Source organism: Amblyomma maculatum, chromosome 1 (assembly GCF_055883805.1).
Source record: "Amblyomma maculatum isolate TAMU_Amacu chromosome 1, ASM5588380v1, whole genome shotgun sequence".
Classification (NCBI taxonomy): Eukaryota; Metazoa; Arthropoda; class Arachnida; order Ixodida; family Ixodidae; genus Amblyomma; species Amblyomma maculatum.
The window spans coordinates 1948933-1959474 of NC_139344.1; the positions used below are offsets into that span (position 1 = coordinate 1948933).

The following is a 10542-nucleotide window of genomic DNA, read 5'->3' on the forward strand; positions in this document are numbered from 1 at the left end:
ATTATGGAACGCCGGTGAACTCTGATACGTTCAATGAAATGCTGGTTGTATTCTACAAGGGGCGCGCGATGTACCGTCACGACAGGTCATGACGTCACCAGGCATTTTATGTATATACGAAGCTGACCCCGTCGGGCGTCCGATCCATGGCGCCCGTGTGGCGCCTTTCATTTGCCGCTTCCTCGAACGCCGCACCACACAGAAAACAGAAGCAGACCCAGATGTCTAGAAGACGTAAGTACATATATTATGGTGAGGCTGCCCAAAAGTAATACCAAATAATATGCCCCTGCCAGTGCCAGCAGGAGTCAGCGGCGTTTGAAATTGATTTACAGGAGAGAAAAGGCGCAGTATCTATCACAATTCCCAGTGGACACATGCACCACGCTGCAAAGGAAGGGAGGAAGGCGAGAGTGAAAGATGCGAGGGAAATAGAGGTGCCGTAGTGGAGGGCTACGATCCACCCCGCTATAATGACTTTCACCTCATCTCACTTTAGTGGTCCAAAGGGCCATCTCGAATTTTTTTTTCTTTTATGGCTGAAAGATATTTGACTGCAAAGCACCAGAAAAAAGTAGTCACAACAGAGCTGCATACAGGCTCGGGCTGGTCCAAAACAGCGTACCCGTCCCGGCCCGCGGGCCGGGCTCGGGCCGCTCGGAAGCCCTCTTCCTAGTTCTGGGGCCGCAGCCGGGCCAAGGTACGTTTTTCTCGGGCGGATCGGGCCAGACACTCCGATCACGAACACATGTAACTTTTGCGAAAGCGTGAATACGGCCATAGTGCGATAAGCAGAATGCACAGCATTTTCCAGCGTCCTCACAACATGGGAGCTTCTGCGTTCTTTCCCGGCGTCGACCCGCCCTTCTTCTCCGCCTTCTCGCCGAGAACGTATCTGGTAGCAGTCAGTGACCGAGCAGAGAGGTCCAGGAGCATCGTAAATGCTTGAATTCAATGCGTAACTTGTTTTTGCACAATAGTTAATTCTATGTATGTGCCGTCTCTCTATACATTCAGCAAATTTGTCATTTCGAACGTGAGAAAACATTTCAAGATCCTGAATAAAATTATTATCCTGAAACTATTTCCTTCTGTATCATTGCTTCAACTGCAAATATAGAATAAGGGGCCAGGCCGGGTCCGGGCCTTAAATCTGAGTGTCGGGCAGAGTCGAGCCGGGCCGGGCTCGTGTCTGTAGCGTCAAGACCGGGCAGGGCTATCGCTCCAAATTTCGGCCCGCGCACACCTCCAAGCCAAATGCTTTCTTGCGAATCAAACACATGATCGCCGTACGTCGCGTATGGCGCTTATATATACTTAGGTCCGGCTGCGGCTGCCCAGTCTTCTATACGCATCATAAACTTTTGTTTGCAGAATAACATTTGAATTTGAAAATACCAGCGAAAAAGAGGATTCGACAGCCGCGACTCGGCTGGTAGAGCACCACAGGTGACATACTGAGGTCATGAATTCACATACCGCTTGCGACATTCGGATAATTTTATTCTGTACGACTATAGTTGTCACACGAGCTCGTTCTCCGAAACAAAAATTCCTGATTGGTTAAGAGCGGTTAGGTGACCTTGTGACGTCATCAACATATCAACCATTCAACGCTCAGCGATTAGGTAACCAGTTCGCATGACTTGCTTACTGAGCACTGATTGGTCGGCGATGTGTGTGACGGGATGAGACCACGTGACATGACCAAGTTTCTAGGTGCTGAGAGCGGTGGCCGTAGGTTGGGTCCGAGACGTCCTATAATTCCTAAAGAAGTAAAAATAAACAGTAAAAAACATGACAATAGTGACGTCGGACTGCATTGATTGAAGCAGCTGTCTTCGCTCCTAAAGCTATACCGTATTCCACCATAAGGACACCTTTACGCCTCCATAATTGATCTTCTGTTTCCGAACAAATTAACTTTTATCCGTAAAATGGTTAGGCTAATAATTTCCGTCCATCAACATCACCAAATTAAAAAAATATACCCTTTGCTGTTTTGGTTTCCCTCGGTTTCCTCCACTGTCATAACGATCCCCTAATTTTCTTACCCTGCATTCTGAGTTGCCTGACATCTGCGACCAACCACCACGTGTACGCGTCGTCAACAACAGATAGTTTTAAACGCCTGTAGCAACAGTACCGAAAATCGGACAAGCTTGAAACTTTGATCGCTTCGGTTACATACTGAACGCATGAAAAAAAATATTGGGAGATATACTTAAGCTCAGTTTTTAAGGATATGACGCGACAGTGCGAATAGTTCCTGTTCATCGGTTCCCGTCTGCGGATCCTCGTTCACGTACACCTACTTTGCTACTCGCTTATCACTAATCTCCTAGTCTGTGTCTTCATCTCACGCAAGAACATCCGACATGGATATAAGGCCCCCGCTTTAACCACGCCATACGAATGTACCTGACTCGGGATCCACGGGCAGGGTAGGAGGGCGGCTTCTTCGGTGCCAAACGCAATCGCGCTCCCTCTCCAGCGTCGCCCACCTACCTGAGCACTTGCCACTTCCTTCCCACCTGTAAAACCCCCAATTGCGAGTGATGACTAGTAATGTCTGTTGCATTGGGAAACGGCTGATTACATACTGGTTGAGGTTAACAAATGGCGTCTCCTTTCGCTCTTAGCTTGTTGAGAACTACAACCGCTGCCTTTCTGCGTCTGAGAGGGAGAAGAGGTCATGAAAGGTTTGACTTAGTTTATGGGATTTAGCGTCCCAAAGCGACTCGGGCTATAAGGAAACGCCGTAGTGGATGGCTCCAGAAATTTCGATCACCTGGGGTTCTTTGCCGTGCCCTGACATCGAACAGCACACGGGCGCCTAGATTTTCGCCACCAGGGAAAAGCGGCCGCCGAGTCCGGGATTCGATCCCGCACCCCTGGGCACAGTAGTTGAGCGCCCCAACCACTGCACCAGCACGCGGGGCAGGTCATGAAAAGAAATCCCCCCCATCTGCCTCACCTCGAATGGGATACGCACCTGAATTGCGTCGTAATAGAATGGATGAATGAAATTAATGGGCTATAGGAGAGATAACCACTGGTATATTTGACTATATCCAAATGTTACGGGACGCGTGCGCGTGGAACTAAATTTATTGAAACGCTGGCTCGTATGAGCCTTATCTGGCACTGATAACCGCGGACAAGGAACGCAACTCAGATGCAAGTATTTTAGCCTATTTTCTTGCGCGACAGCACCGAAATAAAATTTTTGCCGCACGGCCACATCCCGTAAATTTCATTCTCAGTTGCACATAACACACGTACCGTATGAGCGAACCCCTCAGGAGCCGTATTTTACAAGTTCTCTTTATCCTTTCCTTCTCTTTGCCATTGGGCAGGCGTGGCTTTCGTAAAAAGACCTGAGAGCAATATCTTTCCTGCTGTCAGCCCCAACGCCACGGGCAGCAGCTGCCGATGATTAAACATGGCAAAAGGAAGAAAAAAGAACGTACGCCGGCGCTTGCGGTAATGCAGTGCGAAATTTAAATGTCACTTGGTGCACAACTGAAATGTATAGTGAGGGTGCCCGCCTGAAATACATCTTGAAGCATAGAGAGTGGCAATCCGAGTGAGGCCGTCTTGGAAGGCTCGAGGATCAGGCACTATGGAACTGCACCATGAAACAAGTCACGGAATTTCTTGTTAAAAAGCCTTTGTGGCTACCTGAGGTTTAGTTTTCCGCCGATGCCTCCTTCCTTCTTCTCGTGCGTCGCACAATGAAATGTTTCGACACTGAATCTGTTTGCCTTGGATTCGGCTGCACATATTACCGGGTCTCTCCGCATTCTGAGGTGCACAAGTGCAGGGTCTGTGCTAGCTCGACAATTCCTTACCCGATCTCGAGCACGTTGCGACTCTTATGTAGCACCAGGGTCTGTTATCTCCGACTTTCCCATCGCATCTGTGCGATTGAGCACTACGCAGCCGGCCGACCAGCCCAGTGTGCACGGGAGCCCACATCACAGGGATAACAATGATCCCTTCGATAACAAAGGAGCACCCGTGTTATTTACAGGCATACATCGCAAACACAGTCACGTGTAGCGTGCACTGCATGTACGTCCTCTTAGCAGGTGGGCAAGTTAGATGCAAATGGAAAATGCACCTCAAGTGAAGCACAGTGAAATGCACCCCTCTCATTTAATGCACTATGCTAATCTATAGGCCGAGCAAAGGGCAGCGCGCGGGCTTTCCTCTGCTCTACTCCCACATTTCAGTCTCCATTCATTCTGGTCTCCCTATTGGCGGGCACTTCTTTCTTGCTGCCTAAAATAACCAGGTCTTAAGCACCTTTGCTTTCGTTCAGCCGCTACGCATAGTGCGACAGAATGCGAGTCGTGTGAGGGCCGATGGGTGTTCAAGAGAACGGCACGGAGCACTTGTGTTTCAGAGCTAACAGAGTTATCGCTTATCGGGAAGGTAAACGAAGCGTTGCTTGCTTTGTTTCTGTACATAAGCACAACAGGTCAGTGCTTCAGTGTAAACTTCATGGCGTTCACGCATAACAGTCGTTCCCCAGGCACGTGGAAGTGCTTCACGGTGCTCCGCTTGCAGGCCTCTTGTGCCTTCTGTAGAGTCAAACTTTGCGTGTGTTGAAGACTCGTCGTCTTTCGACCGAGTGCGTCTCTCAGTGGAGTGTATCGAGACCTTGCGTTTAGGCGCGCGGTTGGCTTTCTGGGCTGTGGCTGAGCTGGCAAGGGTGCGTGATAGGGGAAGTGCGGGAGGTCAAGGAAGAATCGGGGACGCTCGTTTCCCAGGAAAGTGATGTCGCAAGGCAGAATTTTCTTGGGCGAAGTAGATTGCCCAGATCACGATGGAAGCTTCTACCTATACCAATGCTCTTCAGGGTGATTAATTGTTGAAAGATTGCGAATGTCGCACCCTAGACATGCGAATGTCGCACCCCCTCCTTGGACATTGCCTTTAATTGTGAGGCAACTGTGGACTATAGTAAGATAATGTTGTGAACATAACGACATAAGTTGCCTTTCGATGCGCAGCAAAAAAAAAAAAAAATGCTTTTAAGTTTGTCCTGTGCGTGCCCTTGGTAGTTGAGGTCCGGGGTAAGACTTTCTTTTTGTAAAAAATAAATAAATATAAATATTGTGTTATTTTGCAACCACCTGATAAAGCGGCTCGCTGGCTTTCTGAAAATATGGTACACTATGGAATCCGTAAAATTGAAAAACGCATTTTCCACCTTTTTCGTGGTCATGTCGAGCGGGGAAGGTGCACATTTTAAGAGGCTTTATGCACGCTTTGCTCAAAGCAGCGCTTTTTGGAGGCTTATGCGCCTTTTTCGCAGGAACTATAAAGCGTAAGCAAACATGGTTTTCCACGAATTTCAGTTAATATATTTCACGTGAGCCCAAGAATCAATAGCCTAAATGAGATTGTTTAAATGTGTGGCTAAATTAATAACATTTATCTAAGAAAATTTTGTAGGTCCGGACATGAAAAACTAATACATTTTTCTTTAAAGTGGATAACTGTAGTCTTGTTTTTGCAACATAGCCGGCTCTTCTACCGGACAAAATTTCAGGACTCTGCTTTCGGGACGTTTAAAGAAAATGTACGTAGAAGTATAAAAGTGAAAAAAAAAAAAAATGATAAAAATCCTGCGTTCACTTTTGGTTCCTTTCGAGCTATAACGCAACATTTGTTAAAAACAGCTAGCAAACTTCATTTCCATAGCTCTTATTGAGAATTGCTACAAATTGGCATCCTCAGCGCGAAACGGCTAGTAGAGCTAATTGAGGTTCGTTGTATCCTTTTGTAGGCAATGTCTGCGTCTTAAAATAGAGATAGAAAATTTATGGGGTTCTGTGGGAGCCTCCAAAAGAAAACAATTATTCATTTCTTACATATACGTAATTGCGTTATTTTACCGCTTTCGGCATGCGAGGTTTCACTGCGTTTGCATTTAAGTTCGTGCGTAACCCTGTATACGTTCGTGCCACGCCACGAGATGAGGACCCATGAGTCGCTCACGAATCGCCTGTGCGATATGAATGAGTTCAGAAAAGTTTCCCTCAGGATGTGTTTTAAGGACGTGTTGTTAGCTATTCGGGGGCAGGAAGCAAATATGAAATGGCAAAATTTTTTACGAGAGGAGTTACGGAAAAGCTGCTTCATTTATCAACCTACAAAACGTAATTTCACTGTAGCGGTACATTCTAAACGTTTTCGCGATTTTTAGTCGGGCATGTTCACAAGAGGACGAGGGCCACTACAGTATAGCTGACGAAGAAGACTCACACCAAGTGGCTGGAGAACCGGGAAGCCGAAAATGGTTTGCGAGCCTCTTTTCGCTGTTGTTTTTGGAGCCGTTTTTGAAGTAGTGTCTGTAACAGGAACTAGTAGTTACTTGCTATGATGTGGCGATACCCCGTCATATCCCTCCTATTATGAGAAATGCAGGTGACCGACTGCGTCCAATTCGGCCATTAACGGTTGGTGCAGCGCGCCTATATATAGGGAACGCAACGCATGGTGCCCTGGAATATGTTCTGCGATTGCAATGTGGCTCACACCCGCAGCTGTGTTCTTTAGTTTTTGTGCCGCTCACTAATCAAGCACGACACGTAACTCATGACAGCAAGTTTGTAGGAGCGAATGGTGGTGAATTTTCTTTCACGTTGAGAGAAAAAGTCGTATCAGAGATGCAAAACTTACATGGAAACTGCCGAGTGTGGATGCTTATTATGCGTACTGGGGGGGGCAGGCTTTACTGCGTTGCCTCCTTGTTAAGGATACACACAATCTTATCGCGTATGCCCTGTAGCAACATCATTTAGACGTCTCAAAATAGCCGCATTTATATCCCTTGGGTTCAAGACGCTTTGCGTTCTAACATGACCTATTTTCCTTCTTTTCGACCGTTTAAGAGGCCAAAACGCAAGTCGGCCACAATGTAGGGGGGGGGGAGTAGGGGAGTAAGAAAGAGAATATGCAGCGAAAACAAAAAAAAGAAAAAACGACCTTCAAAACCTGAAATACGCCTTGCTGGCAGCGCAAATGGATCCCGCATGATATTGTGGGCAATAATCTTTTAAATGAGTTCGTTTGCGAAGTATCAACGATTTCGATTTAAACCTATCTGTATTCAGAATGAGAATTTTTTGCTGTCGTTACGGGGAAATCTGAGGTAGTTGCAAACATAACGTGCACAACAAGATCTATAAGAGGTATATATTCAAGTGACGTCATGGGCGCTATTTTGTGGTGGAGAGCACAGCTTCAGCAGTGCAAGCCGGAACATGTAACAATAAGGCGATTAGGTATGCCTGCAGTCTTTCGCCGTGCTTCATGCACCACAAAATGGCCAACTCTGTGATGTAGGTGCGTACTTCCTACAGTCAATGATTGACGCCAGAGTCATTCAATATATTCAGGAAAGGTACGAAATTACATTTGAACACTGAAATTGAAATCTGCCCGCAGTTCCTGTAATGCCATGACAGGTATAGTATATCATGCAGTGTGGTTAGACTGATGTCTACAGCGCGAAGGGGAAGGGTACAGGGACTACTGGAGCCCCGGGTCGGGACAAAATTACTGTCAAATTACTAGCTAACTTACCCAACCCGGCCTGCCAGTCCTTATTGGATTACATCAATTCAATTTGGCTTGGGGACACGCCACTCCCCATCGATTGGAAGACTGCTCTGGTAACTTTCATTCCAAAAGCTGCCAAGGCCATCAACACGGACAACCTTCGCCCCTTTTCTCTAACCTCGTGTGCGGGCAAACTAATGGAGACGATGGTACGTGGCAGGTTGTCCAAGTTCATGGAAAATCAACACATCTTCTCAGACTTTATGATCGGATTTCGTCCGTACAGGTCCGCACAAGATATTTTGCTACAACTTAATCGGGACGTTCTTGACCCGGTAGAATGCCCCCACAACGACAGGGTCATACTCGCCTTAGACTTGAAAGGGGCCTTCGACAACGTTACTCATGAGGTAATACTCGCTCATCTTTCACAAACTGGCTGCGGACGCAACGCGTTCAGATACATTCAGCAATTTTTAACCGATCGCCAATCCTACATTAAAATTCAGGACCCCAACATGGCCCATTCCAACTTGGAACCAGAGGAACACCACAGGGTGCAGTGCTGTCTCCTCTGTTATTCAGTCTGGCTATGATGAACCTGCCGGCCCAGTTGAGTGCTGTCGCTGGTGTGTAGCATGCGCTATATGCCGATGACATCGCCCTGTGGGCCACGCAAGGTTCCCTTGGAGATACTGAGGCCAACCTGCAGCAAGCGGCAACCATAGTGGAGCATTATGCTCGCCGCTGCGGCCTTCAGTGCTCCCATCAAAAATCTGAATTTTTACACATACGCCCCTCACCAAAGTGTACGGCCAAAACTGAGCTCTCTTTGGAGACAGGACCAATTCCTGAACGCACAGAAGTCCGGGTACAGGGGCTCTTCATTCATCAACATAGATGGTCGGACACTACCTTGGCAAAACTCCGTAAGGTGGGGGACCAGGTGGGCCGCATGGTCCGCCGGGTTTCTAACAAACGTGGGGGGTTGGGGTGCAAAGACGCCTTGCGGCAGGCGCATGCATTCGTGACCAGTCGAATCCTGTATCCGACTCCTTACCTCCACCTTCGGAAACAAGACGAGGATGCACTCGAAGTCATCCTGTGCAAAATTTTTAAGAGAGCCCTCGATCTCCCCGTGAACACCTCCAACCAGCGTCTACTGGGCCTAGGCATGGTGAATACGCTCCGGGAGATCCGAGAGGCTCACTTAACCAGCCAATACACACGTCTTTCGAAGACACTGTCGGGTTGCCGCCTCCTTGACCGGCTACACATCCAATATACCATCCTTATGGAAGATCGTGTACGTCTCCCTTTCGAGTGGAGATGCGCCCTCCACGTATGCCCTCTTCCTAAAAACATGACACGTGAGGATAACAATGGCCGGCGCCTGGCGCGGGCGGAAGCCCTGGGCCGCCATTACGGGGCCAAACCCGGCATTTATTACGTGGACGCCTCTGGCCCCCATCATGGGGGATGATACACGGCCGCAGTGGTCCACCAGTCCAAAACTGTTACCGGGCTTACATTTCGCGCCCGTGACATAACTCACGCGGAGGAGGTCGCCATTGCACTGGCAGCTACCCACACTGATTCCAAAACAATTATTTCCAACTCGCGAGGGGCCTGTCGGAACGTCGAGCAAGGCTGGGCGCCATACTTAGCCTACCGACTACTTCAAAATTGCACCTATACCGGGGACCCCTCTTACCGGAAAATAGTAGGGGCTCCTGCTCATATGGGTCTCGAGGGGAATGAGGCAGTCGACGCCGCTGCCCGCGTGCTTTCTTTCCGGGCTTCCCATCTCGACCCCCTAGATCGGGATCTCGATTTCGAACCCGCGTATTCTTTTAAAGACATTGTTCCTAATTATCAATCTTGCCATATCCTTTACCCTCGCTCGAGTAAAGGTCTATCTAAGACGGAGGAGCGGCTTCTACTCCGTCTGTATACCAACACTCTGCTGTGCCCGGCAGCACTAAAACATTTTAATCCTTCCTTCACAGGCAGTTGTTCGCACTGTGAGGAGGAATCTTCGGACAACTACCACATGTTGTGGGCTTGCCCAACCAACCCAGCTATTCTTCCTCCCCCCAACCCTACTCGGGAGGACTGGGAGGCGACCCTGCTCAGCTTCTATGACCTGCAGGCCCAAAAGGCCTTGGTCGAGCGCGCCCGCGGGCCGCGGCCGACGCCACTGGGGTACCGTACTAGGGACCCCACCTAGTATCTGTAAGGGCTGGATCTTCAAAGATCCGGCTCATGCATACCTCCACCACTTTAAATCATTAAACGTTTGTCACCACCACCAGTCACCCAAGCGGCTTTCACCACACATATATAGCAAAAAGGCGGGACGCAAACTTGAACGCACTGGCATATCTGAAACAAACGAAATATATGCCAGTTACGCCAGTATCTTCCCAAACCGGCAACTAACGGATAGCAAGGACGCTCAAGCGAACGTGGAAACAATCACGTCCACTCAAGCAAGCCTTTGCGCTAGACATGGAGCTGCACTCGGGAGAGCAGATAGCGGGCCCGGGTTTCCTTTCTAACGTTGTGGGACGCTTGACGCAACGAACCCCGGAGGCTTAAGACAAGGACAACGAGTGCATCTTTTATTGCGCTCTCGTTTTCTTGCTCCTGCGCCTTTTCAACTCGCGCGGGGCCCGATAACTGCAACAGTGCAGGGGGCAAGAGGCGTGGAATAAAGGCATGAAGGAGGGAGGCCGTTAGCACATGCAAATAAGTGAAGAAAAAAGACGGAGCTGAAAGAAAGGGTACAGTGCAAGATAAGAGTAATAAGCGGCCCAAAGGGACCCCTTTCGGCCTTCTCCCCCTAGGCAACCATTCCTTCACATCAGTTCTTGCAAAGCATTTCCTGCCCGCAACACAGAGAAGAGCAAGCTTTTTTTTTTTTTTATACTGCCTAAACCTGCTGCACTGGATGGCGACTTG

The 10542-nt window shown here is 48.6% G+C and overlaps 1 pseudogene; it reads left to right on the forward strand.

The window, feature by feature from the left end:
* The first annotated feature begins 8170 nt into the window (after positions 1-8170).
* LOC146201482 (uncharacterized) lies at positions 8171-9795 on the forward strand (annotated as a pseudogene).
* The last annotated feature ends 747 nt before the right edge of the window (positions 9796-10542 follow it).